Genomic DNA, 12,962 nt, shown 5'->3' with positions numbered 1-12,962 from the left:
TGACTTGATACGTGCTCCTGAATTATATATATATATATATATATATATATATATATATATATATATATATATATATATATATATATATATATATATATATATATATATATATATGAATGTATTCTTAATATTAGCACACGAAACTTTTAAACATTAGTCAGTAAGATTAGATTCCAAATGTAATAGTACTTAAGATTTTGTAAAACAGTGAATCAATTCAGCAAATCTATTGTCGTGAAGTTAGTTCATCAATGACATCTAAACTATATGCACATTATTTTTCTAAGGAAACTGCGTTTTTGCATGTTCGCTCAAATCTTCGAAAATCTTTCTTTCTCTCTCTCTCTCTCTCTCTTTCTTTCTTTCTTTCTTTCTCTTTCTCTCTCTCTCGTTCTTTAGGATTTGCTAGTGCGGAAGTTGTTTGCATGCAATTCAGATGGTAGGTTGAGTTCAAATACGGATTTTGACTACATGTTACACCACCACTATCAACAAGATCTTTATACTCGGTCCTATGCATTTCATGCGGGCCACAACTTTTCGTTTATGTATGGCTCGTCAATTTTTATAAGTATACAACTGAAAACACCAGTACCAAAGGAGAATATTCAAGTTTCAGGATTCAAGTTCAAATTATTCAGAAGAAATCGTTGAGATATACTCTGAATTCATAATAAATTGTAATCAAGGATAATAAATGGTTTAAGACGTGGAGAACTACCATCTAGGATAACAATGTGTGCAGAACCTGGTGATGGATAGCGTAGTAGTTAAACACACTAGGATTGTAAGAAGCGACCTGTGTTCGATCCGCTGCTCAGTGGCATATTTTCACTTCTTTGAAATTCAGTGAAATTCAACCAGTAAGAAATTACAGTTTACAGTTACATTGAAATTATGTTTTGCTACAGTTATCTGCCACAACCGCTAATTTCAAATTTAAAGTGACCACAATGCTTAAAAAATATATATATTTTTTTCAGACGAAAGACTTTAATCTTTGTTGGGGGCGCGGTGGCTCAGTGGTAGAGCGTTCACCTCTGGTGCTTGGGGTCCCGGGTTCGATCCCAGCCCCCGCCAAGTGAACTTTGTGGTGAACAAACACCGTGCTCGTGGGTTTTCTCGGGGTTCTCCCGTTTCCTCCCACTTTCTTCATTCCACCATTTCACTCATCTCTCATTATCACCGTCTCCTTTAGCCTAATCGGCATAAGCGTGGGACGTAAAACTCAAAGATTTCATTTCATTTTTTTTAATCTTTGTTTTAAATTTTCATGATGAGAGTTCACCATTCCTTTCATGGTTTTTAGTAATATGTCGTGTATTTTTTACTGCTAAACCGCCAGTCGTTTCGCTGACATTATTGCTCGCATCCTCAGGGTCAGTATGAAGACGGAAAACTGGGTACTGATATGAACCATGGTCGTGAAAATCATGAGAAAAAGGAACTTAATCGTCCCCTTTTCACAATACCAGAGGCTTCCATTAAGTATTCAAGTAAATCATAGGGCACCAGAGCTAGTATGAAGGAGCGAGACATAGTGCCCAATTAAGCCAGAACTCATCGCAAGGATATAAACTGAAGTTGACAGTTTGTTACTTCTGACACCGTGTCGAATATTTTAACCAAGACGCTGCTTCAAAATCGCTCTGAATAGCGAAGTACTGAGAACAAAAAGCAGAATACACCAATGCAGTGGTGATAAATACTCAGAAGTTCAACACAGCTTACTCACACCAATTTGATATTGATAAGTGCAATACAACATTTTGAGGTGTCCAGCATTTTGAGTTTAATTCGATTATATATGGAGTATTGGACTAAATGGTTCAGAGACTTGGACATCACGAAAGTTAGAGAAGAAATATGTAGAGAGCTTCGAAATGTGTGTTGGAGGAAGGTGAAGAAGATAAAGTGGAAAAAGAAAGTAACAAACAAAGATGTTTTAAAACGGATAGGAGAGAAGAGAACGCTTTTAGAATCCTTCGTAGAAAGACTAATTAAATTGGAGACATCTTGCGTAGAAATTGTTTTCTTCATACCACGATCAAAGGAAAGCGAGGAATAGGAAAAAGAATACAGCTGATCGATGATTTGAAGAATGGAAGAAAATATTGGGAGTTAAAAGAGGAAGCTGAAGATCGAGAAACATGGAAGAAAGATTTCCAGGCCCAGACCTTATCCAGGACCTACCAAAAGGCAAAATATTTAATATATATGGGGAACCAAGAGTATTTTAGTTGATTTACACAAGTGGACCATGTGCTTAATATGACGGGGGTTATGAAAAGAGAGCTATGTGGCTATAGTATTCCGTAATATTAATAATATTCTTGTAAAACTAAGGTGGGGAGGCTACTTAGGGAAGGATTTGATCTCGGGTTCGATTTTCAGTTGGCGTGCATCGAACACATGGCAGTGTTACAGATTCCACGTTATATTTTAGGTACTTTGGGTCCACACCTCATATAGCCTCGATGCTGAAAAGGGGCTCTAAACTCCAATAAATAAATAAACTTAGATTTTAGTGCATGACAAAAATATAATAAAACCTGCAAATTGGCCACTCCTTGTGTGTGCTGCAGAGTTTAACAAATATATCGAGTAAAAGTGTCTCAGTAGCTCTGTGAATAAATGAATAGCCGTTTATCAGGAATTGTTAACGAGTCCACTCATCAGCTGCTATATTGACAGGAAGATACTAGCGTGCTCTCTTCAAGGTCGCGTATGGCAACCCTGTAGAAATGGTGTTTCGATCGCATCGTAAATTAAACATCAGGTGGCGACCTATCTTTTGTGAAGACAATAAACGTAGCTTACGTAGTGGCACAATGGAAGTGGTTGGAAGAAAGGAAAACAAGTGAGCAGCTGGTGTCTTAATTAGAATATTCAATTGTTTATTTCCAAACAAAATTCTAAAAAAAAAAAAAAAAAAATAGGAACAGATGTCTCAAAATACTTGAAAGATGTTGCGAACATTACAAGTGCGAAATCTTTAGAAGTGCTTTCTTGTAGCTAATGCGTTAGCGTTCCCGGTTTTGGAGCGGTAGACCTGATTCGATTCCCGTCTAGAGCTATGATTCGAATCCGAATTTCTCCAAATATTCGTAGTTACTATTGTATTAAAAAAAAAAAAAGTTGAAGCTACCTTTCGCATTAATAATAGGTTTCCATGCTTTAAGGCCCTTAGCGACATTTTTAGCCTAAAGGCAACTTATTTTGTCATGCTGTTGTTCTGGGTGGTTGAGGAATTCCTCAACTTTGAGGCTATTACTTAAAATAACTGCTTTATAGATCAATCTTTGGAGTGTGGGTGCTGAATGTAAAAACTGAAGGCTGTGTTTGAATAATGTTGGCGTTCCAGTTTTTAGGATTGTTATACTTTCTCTCTATATTTTGCATGTTGTAGTTGCTGAGTATGACCAAATCTATTAAAAGGTCGTATTTCTTCCTTTCTTTTTCGTTATATATATATTGGTCGATTTATTGACAGATATATTTAACTATTAAGTGATCTGCTATAATAGAGACCTTTATTCTCCCCGAGTTTGGGCATTTTAACGAGGACTTGCTGTACGATTTTAGTTGCGTGATTATACCTATTGGTGTGTTCAGAAGCGAGGAGTGCTTCGCCATCGAATATTCTTGTATGTTGTATTTGCATATTGTACACCTGTCATGCTTTACTTCGAGCTGTTTAATTATAAACCTGCTATAATTCTTTTTGTTTTCTGGTCCTATTTAGCAGGAGCGTCATTTCAGACTTCGCTTGAGGGGGCAAGAGCACCACCGACATAAGACTTTCACATTTTGTACTAGTAAATTAGTAGACAATCTATTAAAGTATATGTATTCCTCAAACTCTTGGGGGGAAGGAGTTGCTCCCTCCTGCTCCCCCCCCCCCTCTTAAATGACGCCCATGCTACTTAGCTCGTGTAGATGTCTTATCAGAGATGATTTTAGGGTTAACTCAGATTTTCCTCCTACAGCACCTCAATGTAGGCTATTTTCGCTATACTTTTTTCCGCTCCACAAGAGCGTAGTGGACCCCACCCTCCACTAGAAAAATCTGAAATAACTAGTGGTGTGTACCATGGAGAAATTTGGGAAATATCTCTTTCCATTTCGCTTTCCTGCTTTGATAGATTATAAGTTTTTCGTTTCTGATTAGTCCTATGATTCCTCACAGTGATTGTTCGCTCCAGTTGCTGCATGATGGAGGGTGAATTTCTTTTTTGAATCTGAAGTACTCCGTCAGATTTATTTGAAAATCTTATTGCTCTTTTAGTCAGAAAGCGTCTGTTTCTCTTTCGCATCGAGCCATTGTCGCTCTTTCTAGGCTGCATATAGGTGTTTAAAAAAAGAGAGAAAGAAAAACAGCTGTCGAAAGAAACTACTTTTAAGGATACGTGTGGAACGTTTTATTGTACGTTGTTCTTGTGATATAAGAATATTCCTTGAGCTCCTCCGTGGCTAAGCGGTTAGAGTACGCGCCTTTGGCGTGGGAGGCCCGGGTTCGATTCCCGGCGGGAGCTCATGTGGTTCGGATTCCACGTTAATCAGTAGGCCTACGTCTCATGTAGCCTCGCTGCTGAAAGAGACGTTAAACTCAACTCAATCAAGAATATTCCTTGAATGTTTTTAACGCCACCTCGTATTTAGTATATCTTAACTCCGTCTTTAATTTTGTGTCTTAAGTTCGTAAACATGTAGTTCTTAATGTATAAATGAACCAAGGATCTGTAGTGTAAAAAAGAACTTTAGTTCTCTTTACAAAAAAGCGATTTGCTGTGGTATTTAATTAGCATTTCAAAGAGCAAGGAAACATGCATATTTCGTGCATAACACAAACTATTTTTCCTAGCGTAATGGTCATTTCATGTAGATTTAGAGTTTATCAAAACAATCAAATAGAACACGAAGTTTATTCATGAACATTCGCATTATCATTAAATGGTGTGGCGTACGACAGAAAGAAATGTTAGTAATGATAGAATCAAACAAAGCTTATATAAAGGATAGGGGAAGGGATCAGATAACTATAAAAAATTAGGAAAATGCTCTCCATGTGTAATAATAATACGATGATTCTAAAAATGATTCAGTTGAAAAATATTGGGAATATCTACATTAACCCTAGAAAGTCCGTGCTCGCATCTGCTGCTTGAACGACAAAGCGAAGGGGGGGGGGTCAGATTTGCCCGCGCTGGTTTAAAGTAGCTTTCAGAGCATATTTGTTCAGTTTGAGTTAGCGTTGAATTAAATTTCAAAAAAAAAAAAAAAAAAAAAAGAGCTAAATACAGTGTAAAACTGCTTATATATTACACCAATTTCTTATAATACTTAAAACAGTATTATAACTAACTGTCGACAAGTTCTATGAGAGCCTAAGTGTTTATATAAAGGAGAAAAGTAACATTTTTAAAAAGTAATACAAGTTTTAGATATTAGAAAAAAATGAAAGGAATTTTGGGGAAAACAGAGTAATACCTATGACCAAGGGGAAGTCAAATCGGCCCGCACAACATGATTTTTCAAAAAAGAAAAAAGAAAACACAATGCAGTACATTCCAATTGAAAAAAAAAAGCGAAAATGAACCTTTGATCTAAAGAAACAATAACAAAAAACACAGAATTCTGAATATATTAATCCATATAAATTAAATAAAAAAGAGTCGCGGGCAAAATTGACCCCCTTGTCCTTTTAGGGTTAATTAGATACAGGTCGGTAAGATTGTGAGTTCCCTTCATATGAAGTCGCTGACGTTCCCTTGTTCGCCCACTGCAGGTGCAATTTTTAGCTAATGGTGAGATTGTTATAAAATTAAACGTGGCAGAGACAAAAGCATAAAACGAGCAAGAAGCAGGGAGAAATGCTAGCAGTCACTTGGAGTGTTGAAGTGGAGGTGGTCATGGGCGGCGATTAGGGGGGGCAAAGGGGGCAGTTGCCCCCCACTTTTCTGAAATGGCCTATTAATGTATATAGTTTCAACCAGGGAAATTTGTATATTAACATTGATATATAGAAATATTCAGATCATGTCTTGCCCCCCCCCACTTTTAACGTCCAATCGCCGCCACTGGAGGTGGTAACATCATTTTACCAGATCTCTAAGTTCCTTTTATCACTAGATAGTATTGTACGTATCTAATATTCTAATAATAAACTTTTAGTTTCCTTACATTACTTTAATAGTTGTAAAGTACAATATGTCCGCAAATGAAGTATCATATACACTTTACGATTCTTTACAAAATGAAATGAATATTAAACAGAGAACTCGTATTCCTCAAATATGTACCAGAAATAGAAGTTTTTGCACACGTGTTTGTAGAATGTCCAGACGATATTTCAATACAACTTGTGTACGCTGTAGAATGGCATGTGTTCCAGATCTTAGGCTACATTGATGCGTTCTCGGAGATCATGGATAGCCTTTTTATTGTAAATCAAACAATTATATCGATAGAACGAAAGTGGCCGTGATATTGCACCCTCTTGTCCAATCCAACCCTAGGAAAAGCTGGTCTAACCAGTGTCGACAAACATCCAACTTTTTTTTCGAGCCCTTGCGTCTCTAGCTATTGGGTAGATGCTTATTTCCAACTTTTGTGAGGATGGTACATTCCGCAGCAAAAAATCTGCAACATGAGCAGGTAAGTTTAATTGTGAAACGACGAAATCTTGTGCTCCAAAATAAGTGTTCAGGGGAGGATGCCAAGGTTTTTCCTGGTGTGATTCGTGCCACTTAGACGTTATGTTGATTCCCTGCGCTGTTAGGTGTAGTTTCACAATAAACTTACATGCTCATGTTGCAGGTTTTTTGCTGCGGACTGTACAAAGATTTGGTCACGATGTTTTCGATTTAGGTGGGAATTACTTTAAAGGAAAAAATAAATATCTGTAGCTAGTTTAAATGGTGGAGTGTTGAGTTTTTTTGTTGATTTTTTTTAAAACAAGTGCTTTTTAAACTTAATCTTGCCTTCTGCGCATGACTCTGCTTGTAACGTTGTGTGTTATTAAATTTGCTTTTTTAAAGTCTTTGATGGTATTGGAATGTGCGATTAAAGATATCACCAAGGTAGTATGGCTTCTTTACAGTAAAATTCTTCTAACGAGGGAAGAGCGCGATGTCACTCTGAGATAATTGCACCAAATTTGGTGTAGGAGCAGGTAATGGGAATAGAAAAAAAAAGTGTGGAAGCATTCATTTCGCAGGCATTCGGAATCAGAAATGATGGGTCCTACAATTCAAGAGAAGTATAGCCTGTCAATCAGATATTGGTGGGACGGAGCCTTTGCTCGCTGTTTCGGCCAATGCAGAAGAAGTTAAAGTAGAATGAAAACAGAAAAGATGAGCTGAAGAGGAAATGCGTCAATGTCCGCCCTCAATCCCACCAAACGAATGCCGGGATACTAAATCTATCAACTGCCCTGCCCTTGCCGTTACCAATTGGGTATACATCACTACTTAGCGTAATGAAATTATATTAAAAAATAAAGAAAATATATATATATATATATACAGAAATTAATCATGGGCGTTGCCAGAAGTTTTCCAGGGGATGGGTCGAAATGAAGTTGCTGTATTTCTTCACACTGTAAGATGCTGTCAGTACGCAAATATTAAATGTTTGAACTCACGAATATTAACTGATTTAATTTGTACGGGGATTTGATATCTACGACGTGGCACACATAGTACCAGGAACTTTTAACAAAAGAGACACTGACCAAAGCTTAAAACCCACTTTATTTTAAATTATAATTTGTAAGATTTTATTTTAGATAGTGTCTGAAGAAGGATATGCTAGATATCCGAAACAGTTACAAATTATAATTTAAAATAAAGTGGGTTTTAAGCTTTGGTCAGTGTCTCTTTTGTTAAAATAATCAATCCAAAGCCATGAATAGTCTTACTACCAGGAACTGTATTCAAAAAATAAATATGCTAAAAAAAAAAACAACACACGTTCAGTCTGAAACAGATGAGACTGCTTTTTTAAAAATTGATTTCAATTCTATTTATAGAGATAGGGCCTAAGTTGGGTAATGGCAAGGGCAGTTGATGATTTAGTATCCCAGCATTCGCCTAGTTGGACTAAGGGCGGACAGTGACGCATTTTCTGTTCAGCTCATCGTTTCTATTTTCTTTCCACTTTATTTAACTTCTTTTGCATTGGCCTCAACAGTGAACAAAGGCGCCGTCCCATCAACATCTGATTGACAAGCCATACTTCTCCTGAACTGTAGGTCCCATTATTTCTGATTCCGAACGTCTGCGAAACAAATGCTTCCATACGTTCTTTTCTATTCCCATTTTCTACTAATATACCAAATTTGATGCAATTATCTCTGAGTGACATTGCGCCCTTCTCTCGTAAGATGGATGCTCTTTTGTCTCTTCGTAAACCATTTGGAAACAATAGTGTTCAAGATAGAATAGTTGAACTTACACAGTATACATAAATAGTCCGTCTAGCCATCCAATTTCAGTTTGTTTAAAGAAGCAGAATATGTAAAAGATAGAAATGACGGTTATAAGCCAATCACGTCTTATCTACTGCACCCTAAGCCATCTCTGAAACTTTGTCATATTTGTTGTTTAGTAATGGTTGATAAATCTGTTCTTATAAACCATCAACTGAGTGTGTTCTTGTGCTTATATCCTGAATAATGTCAATATCAATATTGCTTTTCGTCGTTCGCTCTATGATTAGAAAGCGATTATAGAATCCTTTGAGCAGGAGAATTATATGTACTTGTGTAGTTCCTCGAGTGTGCAAGATAAAGGAGTGTACGACATGAAATGATGTCCAACTTCAAAGGTTATATTCTAAGGCTTATGATGATTGCTGTTCACTTGCTAGACCATAATAGAACTTTCTAATAATTAAGAATCAACTCTTAAATAGTCAGTACATAGATAGTAACAGTAACACGAAAGTTTTGGGATTCAAATATGAGCCATTGTATACGATAGAGCTAAGTATTGTATGCATACTTTTTTTTTTTTTTTTTTTTTTTTTAAAGTAGGTATTCACCATAATAGTCAATATATTTTTCCATTCGTGCAAACCAGTATTGAAAGTATGGTGGTCTGTGGATCCGCTAACTGCACAGCATTCCAGCACCGTTCGTGATTTGGAGCCTACGTTAACAGTAGATCTCACTCTTCATAACTTCGGAGTTACACAAGGGCACAAAACTGACAACAATGTGATTTTTTTTTTTTTTAATTCCCTGCTGCCAAGAATCGATTGCTGCTGCTGCCTTCATCCAGTGGCGTCTGTAAACATATCAAGGAAAGATTTGAGCGAGTCGAAAAGTGCCATCAGCTGTTATTACGGGCCTATTGTGGTTCAGTTCGTGTTACCCATTGGCGCAAATGTCGAGGGGATGAGGAAGACATGTCCCCTCCAATCTTGGAACTGGGGGCTATCTCCCAATTATCGGATTTGAAATGTGTTTTTTGGGGGGAGAAATGTGATGATTTGTGTCCGATTGCCACGAAGTGAAGTAAGATAAAATTGATATCCCCCCCCCCCAGACTAAGCTTCAAATCTGCCTGCTTCCCAATTTTGAAGACAACTCTGCTCCTCTGATCCTCCACAGCATTGTTTTTCAACTTCATAAATATTTTGAACATCGCTTTAAAAACAATATATATAGGAACGGTCTTACCCATCCCTCCCCGCAATGTTGATGACAGATTTGTACCGCTGGTGTTATTTACGTATATTTGAAATGTTGCTTCCTCTCCTTCCCCGTTTTATCATAGATTCCTGGCGGAAGCTCGTATGGTTCGGATTCCACGTTAATCAGTAGGTCCTGTCTCATATAGCCACGCTGCTGAAAGGGACTTTAAACTCAAAATCAAATCAACTCAACCGTTTTATCATAGAATTATCGATATTGAGAAAGAAAAGCACTCTTTCTTTAGTTGACTCCAGCTTGACTTCCATTAACCTTTCTAAAATGAAGCGAATATTAACTTACTCTTTTCTGTATTGAGTGTAGATTTCACATGAAATTATATTGAAGGTAAGTGTTTTTTTTTTTTAAAGTACCCATACACGCGATGTTCGTTGCTAATTCCATAACATGACAAGGAAGCAAGCAGTCATTTCGTGCTGAGACTGTAATTTGGATCGAATTCCCACATTTAAGAGTTCGATTAATGAAGGGAAAACAGAGAAAGTTGCTCCTGTAACGGTCATGAATATGTGTTATCAAAATGCTACGTTATTTTATCGATTCCCTAAACCAGACAGGAAAAAAAAAAAAAAAAAAAAAAAAAACATTTTATGAAGGGCTAAGAAAATGTCTTCTATATATTAAATTCGTTTTCATAGATATTCTGCCATTATTGGCAGGTCACTTGTCTCGAACTGAAGAACTTCCACATTTTCTCAGTTAACCTCTTAGACAGTTAAAAATGTATTACATTGCTGTGTATCAAATAACTTGATACACTGAAACAATGCGAAAGAGTTAACATTGCAAAGAACGACTCTACTGTTAAAGATTAAACCCTCTTCGTTCAATAATCGATTGTGTAATTCATTAAATATATAATGACGTGCTTGTTCTAATAACCCAAAAGCCAGAATCAGGTTTTCACCACGCAACTTCAGTGAAATGTGTAAATGAAAAGTGTTGCCGAATTTTAATGTATTTTTTTTAAATAATAATAATAAGAAGAAAAAGAACTTGGGCATGCCTAAGCTGACTACAACAAACTTCGTATGTTTTTTTTTTTTTTTAATTAAAATTCTTTAGCATTATACTATTTATTCTTCACACAGTACTATTATGTATGAAATTAATGTGTAATAAAGAAAATAGCTTCATTGACAGAGTCGGTTTCCTCTTAAGTAATTCTGTAAAGTTTTCTGGTTAATTGGGGTTTGAGAAATGAGTAACAAACAGAAAACTAATAGTATCGCTGATACGTCAGTTTTGGAGCGTTCTCCTCCGCAAGAAAAATGGGTTCAATTCTCTCTAGTGATCGGCTTGTATATACGAGGATCATCCAAAAAAGTTTCGGTGTGAAACAACTAATATGCACAAAAGTAAAAAAAAAAAAAAAAAAAAAAAATCTTTACCTTCCAACATACTCACAGTGGTACTATTCAGCCGGTTCGCTAGAACCGGTTGTTAAAATATTTACAGTTTAGAGAACCGTTTGTTATACCCCGACATAGTAAATTTTACCCAGTTTAACTATTTATGTTTATAGAAATTCCTACTCTTACAGCTACAGGGCTAAACATATGATCTCTCCGAACAAGATATAAGCGTTTATTTCTTAATCTCACATGCTCAGATATCAAGAATGAGAACTGAGGGGGTTATTTGCATTTGAAACGGATTCATACCATTATCAACAATTGTTGATCCATTGCTATGGTCTTTCGAATACTCGTTGACAACCCTCTACCTACCGTCACCTACCTGTATTACAATGCTGTTTAGATCTCTACTTGTCATTTCGAGTACCCAGTAAAAAAAAAAAAAAAAAAAAAAAAAAAAATGCCTACGTATATTCTTTGTTTCTTAAGAGATACTTGTCTATCTACCAACCAACCCATCTATTACCTTTCTCTGTGAAGAAAACATTGTGTACAAGGATGATTTAACTATGATCCGTACTCTGTTAATATACAGTACATGAAAATTCATATTGTATGTAAATATGTAGCTCATTTGTTCATTCGAAAAATATTTTTAATAATTTTACTTGTTTTGAAAAACTTGATATTAAATATGTTTAAAACCTTATGTTTCATCATAATTCATAATATGCTTTGCATATTGATGATTGTGAGTTTTTGTAGCGTGTTGGTTTTGAAATCTTGCTTACTAACATATGTCTACATCATAAATTGCGTGGAGCAAAATTGAAACATAACTTTTTTTCTTTTTAATTAATGGAATTTACATTACAATCTTATAGAGAGAGATGTGCTGTGTTCTACGTCTGACTGTTACGAACATAATACAGCTGAATTATTTCGGTTACATATATGACACACTTATGGAAGATTGTAATATTTCTTTCACTAAATGTGTCAATCGTTTCTGTTTTGTATTACACGTAAGTAGAGTGGAGACCATACTATGTAATCACATACTAAATTGCTATGTAGTATGTAGTAGGTCAATGCAATAATACCAATGAACTTGTTAGTACTTTGAGTCAGAAAACAAAACCTTTTTAAGCTATTTTGTTGATATGAAATTGATAACATATTGGAACTGAAAACAACTGGCTGACAGTAGCTCTTCATGGACTGCAAAACCACTGTGTGGTGAGAAGGAAAGTATTTTAATTTGTATGTAAATGTTGAAGTCTCCGTCATAGCTTTTATTAACAACAACTTATGTGAAGAAAGAAAGAGGAATAAAAGTTGGATCATCTGACTATTCCACTTGATATTGCGAGAATTAACGGTTCAGAATGTCCATATTTATTTCTTAAAGTGAAATTGATCAAGTCACCACTTAGGGGCTCTGCATACACACCGACAACATTGTCGGTCATAAAATGTTAAATTTCACCAGACTTCTGTAAATTAAGACGTGATTCTCATGGATTACATAAGGGTTTCCAGATAATTTTAAATTGTCATAGGTGTTTTCTTTCTTGCGAGAGTGAGCGCCCACCGTTAATCACGTAGAGGTCATTTTAAGAGGGCAGACGGGGGCAATTGTCCCCATGAGTTCGAGAAATTCCTCGCTTTCAAACCTGGAAAACGAAAATGGTCCCTTACGATTTATTTTACTATGTAAGTTTCTGATTAATAGAAATATTTATCTTACATATGTAGATACTAGATATCTTAAAATTACGGAAGAGTTGTTACTTCGTGAAAAGTATATATATTTGAGATAAAAGTCCATTATCAGTCGTACCAGGATCGAATATTTATAAAAATCCTACTTATATTATTATGTA

The 12,962-nt window shown here is 35.9% G+C and overlaps 1 protein-coding gene across 1 annotated transcript in view; it reads left to right on the top strand.

Moving 5' to 3' along the window:
- The window catches only part of LOC145684385 (ran-binding protein 9-like), a 156,440-nt gene that overhangs the window by 91,155 nt on the left and 52,323 nt on the right, over nucleotides 1-12,962 (top strand). The gene's annotated exons all lie outside the window — the stretch shown is intronic.

The sequence above is a fragment of the Thermobia domestica genome, chromosome 1, assembly GCF_964235325.1.
Source record: "Thermobia domestica chromosome 1, izTheDome1.hap1.1, whole genome shotgun sequence".
NCBI lineage: Eukaryota > Metazoa > Arthropoda > Insecta > Zygentoma > Lepismatidae > Thermobia > Thermobia domestica.
This window is presented reverse-complemented; position numbering and strand designations above follow the sequence as displayed.